Consider the following 12,043-nt stretch of genomic DNA (forward strand, 5'->3'; position numbering starts at 1 on the left):
TGCCGAGAGTAATTTTCATTTTTGAACAATAAACTGCACCTCCTAAATCCCCAAGAGGAAAACAAAGAAAAAGGAACCGGGAGAACCTTGATTTCCTCAACACCTGCAGTCAGAAGTGTCTTGATTCAACATTTCTTCTGTCTCTGACTGTCCCGCTTACCGTCAAGCTCCTATTTAAAGCCGAGGCCCACTCACCGGTGTGTGAAATCCTGACCTTACTGCGAATCAGGAATTAAATAATCCTCTCACCCATGATCATAATTTCATGAGCAGCCTGCAAATCCTTGAGATTACAGACTCGCTGCTCACCACCAGATCAAGACGGTTCACCATAAATGGAGCCGAGGTTGCAGTAAACAGTAATTACAGACAGCGCTGCTGATGCGACCATGTATGGAGACATAAATGAAGTTATTGTTGCTGCTGGAACATAATAGCAGGGTTCGTGGTAAAGTACAGTATATTGGCATGGTCAGAATTTTGTTTGTTGTCACAAATTTTGTTTTACTTCTGTTTCAAATCTCTCAGGCTTTTAAAATCTCTTTAATTTTACAAAATAACAATAACAACCCGAGATCAAGCTGATATACATTTGTAGTAAAAACGAAGACGTTTCTAGCAGTGTAATTGAGAGTAATAACTCTCAAACAAACACCAGGCGTTTGTTATGATTGTCAGTGGTTATTTATTTGAAACTGTAGTCTGTTTAGGTGAGATGTTCGTGCAGACGTGCTGGTCTGTTTTCTGCTTGGAACAACGGCCACCAGTCACTGCTTATACCTAATAAGGTGGTGGGGCTGAACTCCTTCGTTGTGGAGACGTAGATCGAGTAGTAAAAACAGGCCTGGACAATACAGTCAGGCGTCTTAATCCTCGTCGCTTTTGTGACACGACGAACAGAAACACAACTTTCGTCCACTTGTTATACACAGTCTATGGATTACATGCACACTTGTATTCTGGTTATGATCAAGGTACAGTGTTGGCTCCATACGGCTCTCAACATGGCGACGGCTGTGCTAGCAGCTAACGGTGCTAACTACGGTGAAAGTGCTAACAGAGCTAACAGTGTTTACCCTGAGGGGGATGGATGCTACGCTTCCATGAAGACTCTGTGGGTCGAGGCGGCGTTATCAGCTGTATGAGTGCAGTGCAGAGCGGTGGTCGTTAGCTAACCACGCTAACATGCACTAGCATGCTCTAAAAGGCCGGCCCGGCTATTTAAACAAAGCACTCTGATTACAACACACAGAGAGAGAGAGAGAGACTTCCTTCTCTGCTCAGACATTACTCATTTATCTCTTCACAATAATAATAGTTGTTTGTTGCTACATTAATGCTCGGAATGTCTTTTAGACCAGTCATTCCCAAAGACTGGTTAACTTCACACTCACGATTTTAGAAAAGGCCAGTTGTGAGTTGGGTAATGATTGTTTGTCTTTTTTAAAAAGTGAGACCCTAGAACAAAAAGAAAGATAGGAAACACTGACATAGAGAACCTTTAAGTTCAGGAATAACAGTCCTTCAGATACCTGTGCAAACTTTGTTTCATGCTGTATTCCCCAAATATCTGGCTACTCCGTTCACTGAATTAACTACAGCTGATACAAAGTGACCCATGTCTTTTCTTTACGAGGGTGAAGTCAGATATTCTCAGCAGGTGTTTGTCGTCTCTCTTAAATATCTTTCTTCTCATCGTGCCCTCAGTCACCTTGACCTGCCCCGACTGCAGCTGGCCACACCGGCTGCACGAGTCACCGTCAATGGGCCTTTTGTTTCCCTCTATCAACTCCATTGAACCAAAAAAAACTCAGATTTATTAAATATGTTATACTTTGATCCTCCCTGATAGACGCAAATGTTCTCGGACACATCATTTCACATTTGGACATTCAAAGACATCTTCAGGAGAAGGTTTTAATTGATAAAGTAACAACATGAGAGTCCCTCGTTAGTCTTCCTCAATTAATCCGAACATTTTTGGTTTTAAATATGCAGTACATGTGTCTGTTCTTCATCCAGTGTGGAGCTTTATGTCATGTACACATGTGGGCAGTCAGCCATACATGATGCAGAAAAGTTTTAGGGAAGAAGTTTTGGCCAACTGGAACATCTTCCATTTCCCCCTTAAGATATAAAAAAATCCCCCAGAAACTCAGCCTGTTAAATTTTTGATAAGAGATGAGCCCAGAAAACAGCGGGCGGCATCTAAATTATGCAACCGTTGGCGTCCTCTTAGGGGAGAAAGTGGAGTTGGGCTGAGTTGTCGAAGGGAACAAGCCATGACAGGCCTGTGCGTGGAGGGGTGGTGACCATGCATTATGAATGGTGCTAAGTACGCCTCAGCTGGAGGAGCTGAGTGGAGGCGATGGAGGACGACAGGATGGTGCCAACCTACTGGCCGCCCGCGGGTAATGTGCTTCACTTCACCCCCCCCCCCCCAAAAAAAACATTCTCTCTCTCCTTCAGTTCCCCTGTTACTGCGTCCTGCCTCAACACAGCACCTGCCGCAACCCTAAAATGTCCACCTGAAGTACAGAACTTTCCCAAAAATAAAATGCATGCAGTCGCTTTGCAGGCAGAAGCGAGCAGAGGACGACTGGTGGACGGTTATAGACTGCTGCACTTTCTGTGAGCGAGGAGGATGTTCAAAGATAACTTTCACTTTCACTCAACAGCAATGAAGCCGGTCTGTTTTTGTGTAAATGCTTAAAACTTTCATCATGTCCATTTACTGTACTTTAGCCATTTAGACAAACTCATCCAAAATGTCTTATAAAAAGAAGTAAAGGCTTTTCTCCATCGGTGAGATGAAATACAGAAACAGACGTATTTCAGCTCCTCGGCTTCTGCAGGAAGTTTCACTTGGAAATCAAAAAAGATTGCACTTTGTTTTACCTTTTATTCATGTCACGAAACAGGATTAAAAACACTCCTTATTAAAAAACTAATAAATAATGGTCAAAGGCATTTAAATAAGTTGTTCATTTTAAGCTGAGCTTGTTTGAGCAAAGTTTTTTCTGTAATGTCTTCTCTTCTCTTCTCTTAGTTAATTTTATTGCAGTTTAGCTGAGCTGAACTTATCTTAGTTTCTTTTCTTTTATCGTATCGTAGTTTCTTTTATTTTGTCTTAGCTTTGATGATGATTTTATCTCAGTTTGCGTTGACAGTCATTAGCTTTTAATCTTTAATAGATTTCTTCATCGTATGTTCTTCTTACATTTATATATTCTATTCATTTAAAAGGAATGTTATGAATAGTCCAATGAGTACCATTGCAGGTTGAAGATACTTTTCACATTTCTCTTCTTACCTTTGTATGAGTGCATTTATCTACATATCTACGTATCTGTTTATACATTCATCTTGATCATTAATATGGAACTCTTGCTTTTAAACTGAAATAAGACCGTATGTTCCCTTCCTCTCTTAATATTTAGATTTATTAGATTAATGATAAGTGCTTGACACATCCTGTCATTACAGGATGTGGACCTTTTAAAAAAAAAAACACACATTTCAACACAGAGGAAGAAGTCACCTTGTGACCTTTTTTCACGTGTCCTGAACAGATGACGTCAACCCGCTGACAGTAAAGACAAAGATGATAGCTCTATTGAAAGTGGTATTTTGTGATTTCTTGAAGTTTGCAAAAGCATATTAAGAGAAATCACATTGTGTGTAGCTATATGCATTACTAGAATAAGTACATAAAATAGTAGACACAAGCTCATTTAGTTTAATTTATTTTTTTTCATATCGTCATGTGTCGTTTGTCTGCCTGATTCCATGTGAATGCAGCATTATGAATTTTATTTACCTGGCAGGTTAAGTTCCTTAATTTCCTTGGCCAGAAACACGTAGACTGCAGTTCTGTGAAGTTTGATTGAAATGCTTCTTCTTGGTCTTAAAGGTACAGTGTGTCGCATTGAAGCGGATCTATTGGCAGAAATAGGATATAACATACGTATTAATATTAATACGTACGTTTTCTTCAGTGTATAATTACCTGATAATAAGAACTGTTGCGTTTTTGTTACCTTAGAATAACCCGTTTTTATCTGCACACACAGCGGTGGCTCTTGATAGAGCCGGCCGTCGTCTTTCTACTGTAGCCCAGAATGAACAAAACAAACAGATGGGACCATTTGCATTTTCGCGTCAGCCATCTGTAGTTGTTCGGGAGAAGTTTCAGCTTCAATTGGTTGCAATCTGCAACCTCACCACTAGATGGCGCCACATACCACACGCTGCACCTTTAACTAAAACTGGACTTTTTAGTCGACTAATCTTTGATTTCTAAAATGTTGTGTTTTTGTTGACTAAAACTAGACGGACAATGTTCTTGTTTTCTCTGACTTCGACGGGACTAAAATGTCCACAGTTTTAGTCTAAAATTGACTAAAAACACCAAACTAAATCCAAAAAGTCAGACAAAATGAACACAGTCATAGAACACCTCTTGTGTATAAGCTGTCACATGCAGGAGGAGAAATCTGTATGCTATGAAAACATACTGACTAGCATGTGAGACGTGTTAGCATTAGCATGACAAACAGCCCTGAAAATGAATCCAAGATTTTCTTAAGATGATTGTTTCCATCGTCAGTATTACCCAAATGCACAAAAGATATCACAGAAGAAGAAAAGCTCCTAAAAAAGATAGTTAGTGAATCTTGACTTTATAATATTTTATCACAGATAAATATATACTTTTATCTATTTTGGTGCCAAAAGCTTTGAAAGTGGGATTTCTTTGCCAGTGTGGTAATTCCAGATCTGATGTTTTCCCACAATACTTTGTATAAATCATTTTTTTCAAAATGGCTACCACCCACGTCGCTCTCCTCATGCAGGGAAATCCCTCTTGAGTCCTGCGCTGCTCATCTGAGTCTCCAAACCAGGTTTAATATTTGATGAAATTAGTTCTGCTCGCTGCTTCTGCACTCTTTACTTCTGCTGAATGCCTTCCAGCCCTAAATTGCAACCTGAATTTTCCTTTTTAGTTAACGGTTGGTGCGTTTCACTTGTAATGAGTGACAATCTAAAGCTGCATGCCAAGAAAATTCCACCTTTAGACAATATTGATTTTAGCAGCAGCCTGCCTCATTGTTGTGTGACTTGTTTGCAGTTATTGTGAAACATTTAATGTACAACTTTTCTTCAACCTGTGAAAATATACTGAGTGTGACAAAGAATGTATTAATAGTAAATGTGTGTTTGTGTTCAGGTTATGTGACGACTCTCACATGCAAATCTGAAGACAAGGCGCCTGAACGTGCAAACGTGTTAAAGGGACAGCTCGGATATATTTGGCTGAAATGAACAACAATTGAGTAAGTTTTGAGTAACGACAACACAGCACCAGAAATGAGTTTACATTGTTTAGAGTGGCTGTCTTCCACTTAAGATATTCTTAATCAACTAACACTCATATCTACTAATCAGTTAGTGGATTTAATCGACAGATCTGTTTCTTCGCAAAGAATCACACAAAAGCATATTGTGTTTACCAGAAATGTGCTCATAAAGTTTCTTGGGAATAAGTCATTCAGCAAGACAAAAAGCATAAAACAAACAAATCAACTGAAGAAAGACCAAAACGGCAGATTTACAACAAAAAATCAATTTCAAAGAGTTGTTTTTTACTGAACTGTGGTGAACATGAATGTAGATCTACACTCACAACATTAGATGTTTTATATCATATCACTGTTGGATTAACCGCCTGTAGGGCCTCCATTGATATTGTAACATAAATCACTTTTTATTTTAAAAAGTGCAATAACTTGATGATTTCGTCTGCATGAAATGTCACTATGTATATAAAAAGAGGACAATCTGAATTCCTAAAATAGCTCCACTTAACTGCAGGAAGGAATATTAAGATTTCTGAGCCTGGACAGACGATAAACGATGAGCAGCGGAAATATGAGGAAGAGCGACGACGCTTGTTTACATAACTCATCTGTTTCTCTCTGTGTAATAAGTTAGAAACGTCACACTCCAAACTCAGGTTTCAGGATGAGCAAGTGGTGTAAAAAGCCTGATGTTTATGTGAAACAGATTGATTTAGTGTCTCTGAGTGGGACTGAACTACGTACCTGCTGCTGTTAACTGCCTTGTTATTGTTCACTAGATGAGAGCCATGCCTCGGGTCTGCGGAGCGGAGAGGGAACAATGTGCGCTGAACGTGTGTTTGGATTTGGAGTCCAGTGATTGATGCTCTCTGAGATTTACCCAGCAACACTTACGAAGGTCTCACTGCACTGAAGACTGCTCTGCAGGAGGGGTAAGAGGCTAGAACATGACTATATTCTTTTAAAAATCAATATATGTGCACAAGAAGTATGCTCAAGTAAAGACATGTATAGGGTAATTAAATGATCTGTCTGTCTATCTATCTATCTATATTGATCCCTCTAACCTTTAGATATCTATCGATAGATGTCTACATCTATCGATAGACAGATAGACAGATAGATAGATAGATAAAGGTTAATGTCCACCATGATACACTGAAACTGTTAACATCTTCTCCACTGTTTGCTCATCCCTCTCACCACAGAAATAGCGCGCTACAGCTCTCAGCTCTGGTGGTAGACAGCAGCATGTTGTCATCACAGCGCTGTGAAAGCTTCTCACAGTCAGTCTGCATGAAAGAAAAAAAGAAACGTATGATGCTTAAGGGGTGCAAAGTGGTGCTCTATAGGTATCACATTTGCATTTTCTTCCAACAATCTGTAATCAAAACTTTTGGGGGTTTGCCAGGATTTCAGGGCTCAAGTCTCTTCCATTGTTTTTATTAAACAGTCCACAGAAAGTTGCAGAAAGTTTGTTTGTTTGGCTTTAATCACTTTGAAGGGTGTAAACAGAAACATGCAAAACATTTTGTGTCATTTATTTTTGTCCAAAAAACACATTTCAATGTTATTTATAGAGCCCAACAACACATATTTGCCTCAGAGAGCTTTGCAATCTGTACAACAAACAACATCCTCTGCCCTTGGCCCCTCGCATCTGAACAGGAACCCCTCCTCCAAAAAAAACCCCCTTGAACACGGAAAAAATAGGAAGAAACCTCAGAGAGAGCGACTGAGGAGGGATCCCTCCTCCAGAAGTGCAACATATGAACAAATGAAGAGCTTAAAGTGAAGGTTTTGCGGAGATAAAGATGATCTAATGAGTCCAGAGGCTGCAGTCGACAGTACGACGCACATCATCTTTATCTGAGCAAAATAAACACACATCTGCCTCAAAGCGACGACCACAAACACAACGTTTGTGTTGATAAAACAACACAAATACACACACTGCTGATCTAATAAGTGGAAGGATCACAGGTCGTTTAAAAAAAGAAATCCCCAAGAGAAATAAGATCCAGCATCAATAATGATTGTTATTGTTGAGTCAAAATCATGTTAAGTTCGATGAGATTTATTAGGCATGTGATGATGTGGAACTTAAATGGAGCTTTCCACTGTATTTCATTAGAAGTCTTCTGTGTTTACGAGTGGGTAGTGGGGAGTTTACATTCCAGAGATGCTGCCACAAAACCAGAACATGACCGCGTGTCCAAACATCGTTTTAAAGTTTGCTGGAGGAGATTGTCCGCTCTGTTTGGGCGCCTGCAGGCGGAGGGCGTTACAGGCACTGCTGGGTCTGATTGTTATCAAGAGGCCTTCCTGTCTTTGAAATCCCTGCGCCGGTTGAATGTCCACACACTGCTACACACAATCCTCATTATGGGTTCAGATCATAGAAATAGAGTAGAAGTAGAACGGACATTGAACTGTTTTCCTCTGCATTTGAGTGGTGCAAAAGAAAACGTTGTTATTGGGGGCAGCACACGTCAGTAGGGCTGTAAAGTGCTGTTGCAGTTTGTTGCAGAGTAGACGCTGCTACGGAGACGGATGGCTAGCTAGCTAACTAGCCACTGCCGCGCTGTTCGGCAAACAAAAGTACATCATCTCTGCAGCATTGTATTAGGGACCATGGGACCAAACATGGAAACATCTTTGTGAGTCCGGTTGTTAACCGTAACGAAAAACACTATTTAAATCCCCTCAAAACCACAAATTTACATTTATTTACCTTTCTGATTTTTATATGAATTAAACAAACAAGATGTTAATGAGCTTCAGAGGTGTTGATAGGCTCCTTCTGCTTTATGCTACGCTAGGCTAACTACAGCCTGCCTCCAGCTTAATATTAAAGGTACCCCGTGAAGTTTTCTTGTAAACAAACAAGAGTATGTTTACATTTAGTGTTACTCACCACAACACATTGTGTTTATCTTTGAGCTCTGACAAATTTGTTTCTTTCCTTAACTGCAAAGCCGATTCTTTAAAAAAAGAACACGTCTGTCTTTAATCTTAAAATAATCTGAAGTTGTAAAAATCTGATATCATGCTGCAGCTTCCGCCTCACAGTTGCATGACCAGCCCCCCCCTGTTTAATTATCCTCTTTTCCATCCTCGTTTGCGTCATTATCTTGTTTCCCTTCTCGTCCTGCTTTCTGCCCTTTTCCCACCCACTGCACGTCCCCCTGAGAAGCTGGCAGCAGACTTCCAGATCCCACCAGCCTCTGCTAGCTGGGAATCTGCTGCCCTTTTGGTTTAAATAGCATAACCCTCCGTGTCACATGTTCCATACACAAACAGGAAGTGAAGACCTTATTGCTGAGGGAGGATGTTGTGAAAGTGTTTATTTTTCACCGTTTTCACAGTTACTTAGTGTTTCATACGACACCACCTCTGAAAATGAAGAAATCAGTCTTTAAATTATATTTAAAACAACGTTTTTATTTTTATTTTGCATGATTAGTTCCTTCGGAATGTGATTAAAAAATATTTTTTTTGGCATGTTTTTCCCATGTTGAGGAAATCTCAGTGGAGTTTCATTTTATCTGCTAGTTTCATGAGAAAATGACTATTTAAATGGTCCCAGTGGGTTGTTTCCTCATCATTTCCTCTCGTTAGGGCTGTGCAGAGTGGGAGTGTAATAGGAAACACTTTGATATCAAGTTAAGAAAAAGATCATCTTGTCGTTTCTCCAGAATCGCCCCCAAAAAAATGTGTGTGAGAAAAACAGAGATCGACAGACTGCCAGAAAAAAAAAATGTTTTTTCATACATCTGAGCAGCAAACAATGTGTTACACTCAATCTCGCAGTAGTATATCTGGCAAATCCTCCGGAACATTTTTGAGCTCATAGTTTTGTTTTCTGCTTCTTATGAAACAATAAACACAGTTGCTGCTGGCACCGACTTTGTTGTCATTGTAGAAAACACAACAGCGCTGAGATCCAGGAGAGGTGGAGGCAATGAACTGGGGTTACTGTGTTCGACAAACGCTAGGAAGCTGAACGACTGTCTGAATATATTTCTGATGTGGCCGAGACCCTTTTTGGTTTTCTTTACATGTGATTAATGCTGATGTGCAAAACACAAACAAAGCCTGCTTCAGTGCGTTCGGATGGTTTACTTCATCGGTGTCAGTGAGAGAGCTTCATCCAAACGCCTCTTCAGTAAAGCTGTGAACTATTTCTCTTTCCTCATAGTGAGGCCTGACAGATGTGGTCAGTGGTGCACATCTGGACCAGGAGGTGTTTGAGAAAGAAAATGGTTTGTTCCAGCTGCCGTTCAGAGGATTTGACTCCCGGTTGAGGATTCTGATCATTGTGGTTTCTTTGGTATCTAAAGCTAAACGCTTTGTGTTCATGAATGTATCCCGCTAAATTTTAAGCCTGCCAACGTTTTAGCAGTCCAATAAAATGCACGGTACACCGCTCAAATTTTAATCTTTCATTTTGGAATGTACAGTACAGAAGATAAAGACACTGTAACTTCCGATTCAAGATGGTTACGGCCAATATGCCGAACTCGAGGCTTTGAAACCGTAGTCCACAAAGCAATGGGGGACATCTAGGCGAAAACGCTCAATGGGGAATGACTCGCTTTTGGAGCTAGCCTCAAGTGGCCATTTGAGGAACTGCAGTTTTGGGCACTGGTTTTGGGTTGGCTTTATTTTCATCACCAGAGGTTGCTGCTTGGTAAGAGCTCATTCTCTTCCTACAGGTAGTTGTGGGGCCCGCTCACTGTACGGGACCCCCCCACCACACACAAACACACACACACACACACACACACACCCTACGGGCCCTGATGCAACCGCCTTGCCTGCACTGTCTATATTTATGCGGCTGGTGTTGATTGAGGTTAATTTAGCTGGCGATCATGCAGCTGACGAAACTACAGCATTAAGTAAATTTGTTGAGAATCGAATTACTCGACTGCCAACTTGTTTTTGAACTTCCTCCATTTTGTGGACAATCATCTATTAAAAATACGCCTCCTGTGAAAATCCCCTCTTAATAACTTCGCCTACAACAAAGAGCTGATGGAAAATGGCAGCTGTGAAACTGCTTCTGAGCAGCTGTGACATCAAATGAAAGCATAACATTGAAATCATTACAAATGTAGTCGGCTGTCTCCGCCAAACTACTGCTGCGACACAAACGACGTCACCTAAAACATTTGAAGACACGTCTACCAATAAAACAAACAGAGGTATGTTTGATGCGCGTGTTTAGCGGTGCAGCGTGTAAAAGGGTCGATTGATTTCAAAGCCGACGTGGAGGCTTCTCCGCCCTCCTTCTGTCCTTGCCGGCTCTCACAGCAGGTGTGACAATGTCTGACAAGTGTTGGAAGGAAGAAGAAGAAAAAAAAAAGGGGCAACAGATAAAACGTGGCGACCAAATGGATAACCGGTGCTATCGCTCGCTAACGGGGCCTTACAGATATTATTGGTTTAGACTCTCCCAATGAAATCCTTCAGTCGATGGAACCACGTTTCATACCCGTCGCTCTGTTTTGGGGCCGTGGCTACATCCATGTGTGTTATCAGCTCTAATGTATTCGTGAAGAGGCACTATTTATTGGACAAAGTATTCACGAAACGTCACAAAGCGCCCCCTGCTCCCCCCCCCCGCTCAGTGTGTGGGTGGAAGCGCTTCAAAGTTTTCCTAGGACCTCCAAATGGATGTTTGGCTGTACCACAGAGGACACGCAGAACACAAGCTAAGTGCTTTAGCAGCGGGTGATGCTAACGCAGTAGGACAGGCTCAGTGTGGCGTGAAGCAGAAGAGTGCTGTGAGAGGTGACTTATGGGACAATGGGGCCGCTTTTCGCAAATAAAACATGAGGGTTTATCCAGAGCCTCTGAGCTGTTCGCTCTCGGTTTTCTGTCAGGTGTTTGTGGGTAGAAAGAGAGAGGGGGGGTCTGATTTAATGCTCCTGAACTGTTTGGATTATCTGCCTGATTCAATGAAGGGTAATTCAGTGGAACGTATTGTTTTTTGTTAAAGCTCAGGAACTCCTTAACATCCAGTTTACAGTTTACTTTCCCCCCTAAGTAGCTTTAATGTTGTCAAAATCATTTTACAGCCTGACAGTATTGTGTATTTATTCTGATTAAGCTTCTGATTTATAAACTGAGTTAAATAATCAACCTCAAGACATATCAAAATGGAAATAGTCTTTATTTCCCCAAAAATGTAGTCTAACCGATTTAGAAACTCTGGGATCTTGAATCTAAAATAAAGTTATGTGGTTTTAAACAGCAGACCCACCATCGACACAGTAGACTTTAAGAGAATTAACGTCATAAGATCTTATTTATATGTTATGTAATTTATAAAATAATGTAAAAGTTAAACAGATATGAATGCAGGAGGGTTAAAATGAATAGATCACTAGATAGCACACTGCTTTTGCAGAGTGATTGGTATTAATCTGGTATTTTAGAGAAGAATCATATAATGTGTCATATTTAATTTAGTGGTTTCTGTCACAAGATGAATGGAAGGGGTCAGGAGCTAATTACCAGTGAGGGAAACAAGAAAAAAAACAAAAAAACATTCTGCTTCACAGAATTATGTTCTTTCTCTAAAGCGTTTGCTTTGTTTTATTTTGAAACACTAGATGGTTTCACCTCTTTGTGAATCTAAAATTATTAAAATCAAGCATTGTTAGCATCAGATT

This window comes from Anarrhichthys ocellatus, unplaced genomic scaffold (assembly GCF_004355925.1).
Source record: "Anarrhichthys ocellatus isolate YVR2014 unplaced genomic scaffold, GSC_Weel_1.0 scaffold8, whole genome shotgun sequence".
Taxonomy (NCBI): Eukaryota; Metazoa; Chordata; class Actinopteri; order Perciformes; family Anarhichadidae; genus Anarrhichthys; species Anarrhichthys ocellatus.